Raw genomic sequence first — 3,228 nt, forward strand, 5'->3', positions numbered from 1 at the left:
TATTTCTCATTACTTTTTTTGACTCTTTTTGTATGGTTAGATTTCACCTTGGAGCTCATGTAGACAGGTGTGGTTTTTGACACTAAATTTAAAACGGTAGTAAACGTATTCATTTTACCTACAGATTTTATTATCTCTTCTAAACATGCGCTCTTTAGGAAATATTTGCATGTTTTGCAGTCAGTGACTTCACCAGTGCACATGCACTGTACTCTGAATTGAGAGCATAGTGAATGTGTGGTGGACTTTGAGCTCTGCACCACAACTGACTCCTGTGCACGTGTTAGTGACATCATTGCAGCTCGGCCATTCAAACAGCCAGGGCCTGCAAAGGCGGAAGGGAGACCGGGTGAGGAAGGGAGACCGGGTGAAGATTGAAGCCCTGTCAGAGGTGATGGCACACTGCTTGCAGGGCTTTGTTTTATAGGTCTGTCATAATGTGCTAGTATGTGATGCAGGCTGGCACATTATGTAATTAACTTGCAGGGGGACCAGTTTTTCTTTTTAAATTAGACTTTACCATTAATGTAAATGGCAATCTGATAAACAGCATTTAAATCTGTATAGTGTGGAAGAAATTTGTTAGGCTGTGTTTAGTAAAATCACCCTTCTTTCAGAAAAGCAAAGCAGACCAAAGGCAAAATAATCTCTGCAGCTGCTCTAGATCTGAGAGGAAGCTCTGAATAGAAAAATATAAATTAGCACAGCTTCCCAGCAATAAAATTTGTTCTTTTTTTTTTTTTTTTTTTGGGGGGGGGGGGGGGGAAGATTTTCCTTGCATGTGCTCGGGTATCTGCTCTGGTGCAACTGAATTTGCAGTGCACAGTATATTTTCATTTAGTAAATAAACACCAGTCTTTTGCTTTCACTTTTTTAAAAGATATGTTCACCTTTTTTGGAACATGTTGCATGTTCCAGTAGCTGCAGCCTTGGGCAGAGCCCAGTGCAGTTACATTATCTTCACTCAGCCGCATCATTCATTGGTACTTGTAGGCATTCATTCACTGGAAACATCTGTTGCAGTTGATGGCTTGCAGTTTTCAATTGACAGAGTGCCCACCAGTATCCTCACAGTTCATTATTTCCAGGTTTCAGGTAACTGCCTACCCATATAAAGTGTTTTTGAGCAGTGCTGCATTTGCGGTATCATCATACAACACCACCTAACATTGTGTTTTTGGCATCACACAGTGCATTGGCCATCTTTGACTTTAATTAAATTACTGGACAATGTTATATTTCAGATTGTACCTAGTTTTGCACATAGGTGTTAAACAAGAAGCACCACTTGCTTAATGCAATGCATCATGGCCACAGCAGTATGTACTTATCTGGGCAGCCATAGTGTTCTTTTTGAAGTTGAGCAGATGGAGGAGGGGAGCTCATATAGCGCTGGAAAGGACTGATAACCCCTACACCAGTGATCTGCAAACTGTTGCCTTTGCCTGCCTCTTTCTTGCCCCTGGTACTATTCTTCCCACTGATGCCAACAAGGAGGCACTATTTCTTCCTCCCTCCCCCCCCACCTTCCACTGACAACAAGCAGTAGTTTTTTTTTAGAAAGTGTGGGCAGGGTTCTCCAAACAATATGAATATGTATTGATACAAGGAACCCACTCCTGCATTGAGTTGAATAACCAATCTTTCTCCCAGAATCCAAATTTTCCAGGACACAGCATAAGTGCAGGTTATAGCTTAAGCATGCTTTCATACTGCCTGGAAACATTCAACAAATAGTTTAAAACCTAATGCCAGGATTCTATTCTTTCCTTTGAACACTGCAAGACAAGCTGAGAAGAAACCAGTGAGAATAGAAATCTGAAAGATGTCATTGCTAGCTTTTTAAAAATTCACTACCTGGTTAATTTCTGACATCTTAATTATGATACTTCAGACTTTATTGGCACTGTTCTTTTATTGGGTCAAACGCATCTAATGTAGAAAAAAAAAACAGAAGCAGGATGTATCCTAGTCTGCAGCTTAAGGCATTCTGCTCTGGGCTAAGAGAATAGCACATAGAATAATCCTGTTCCCATCAGCCTGGCCATCTCCACTGGTAAACTTCCTGGCTACCAATAGAGCAGACAGGAGCCCAGCTGTGTTTTGAGGTATATGAGCAGCCAGTCTCCTGGGAGAACAGGATCTACAAAGCCAGGGGTGCACATTGCTGAAAACAAAATATATTCATTAACCTTCATATTGGACTTTTTTGGAGGCCACTAGAGCATATACAAATCATCTTTGTAAAAGTGCATTTTTAGTTCAAACTTAAAATGCATTAGTTGTCTTAATGGTGGGAATACTGGAAAATGTTATGTAAAATGGACCAGTCTATCCAAAAAATATCAGAAGTTGTACAATTTTAATTTTTCCCCCCACTAACCTTCTGAAAACCACGGTTAAGCCAAGAACAAGTTAAGAAGCAGCTGGTTCCAAACCCTTAATATTCCCTAGGTAAGAGAGCCCCAGAAACCTAAAACGTTCTCACACACTCAGGCTCACTATATTAAAGTGCAGCTGCTGGATATTTCTTTATAATGCAGATTTTTTTCTCGTGACACAATTTTCAGGTTATATTGATATTCTAACAGTACACCATAAAATTTATACATTTACCTTTTAATGTGGTGCAAACATTGGTGTAGATTTAACGGAGGGAAATAGATTGTGCAGTTGCTCTTTTTGTTAGTAAATGTCAATGTGGAAAAGCTTCACTTTGTAATGAACACCCAAATTAGGTTCAAGGAAAATTAAAAACAAATTTGCTTGCACATGATTGGATGATGAAACCATATTTACTAAGCTGTGGGGAAAAAGAATGCAACTGCTGTTACAAAGTCCAGTCTATTTGCCTTAAGTAAATCAACCCCATTGTGCCACTAGATGTGCGTCAAAATGTAAGCATCATTCCCATGGCTCCTAGCATTTTCTTTAACAGCAGCGTACATAAAGTTTCTCAGAATCCATAAGCTAGTTTTGGGTGGAGTGGCAACTGAAGACTGCTCCTTTCAGAAGAAAGGCAAAGTGTGGGGAAATATGTTGTGTGTCATTTCATGAATGAATGTGTCAGCATATTGCTAATCTAAATTGCTGGGTTTTCCAGCCCCTTTTCCTGTTGTGTTATGACTGCTACAAGCAGCAGTGCCCTATCATAGAAAGTGTATGAACTCACAGCTTAGGTATGACCCAGAAAGTGCATTGTTCAATTAAGTTATAACCAGCTAATGA

The sequence above is a fragment of the Staurois parvus genome, unplaced genomic scaffold (genome assembly GCF_062004578.1).
Source record: "Staurois parvus isolate SC_StPar_1 unplaced genomic scaffold, SC_StPar_1.0 ptg000394l, whole genome shotgun sequence".
NCBI classification, from domain to species: Eukaryota; Metazoa; Chordata; class Amphibia; order Anura; family Ranidae; genus Staurois; species Staurois parvus.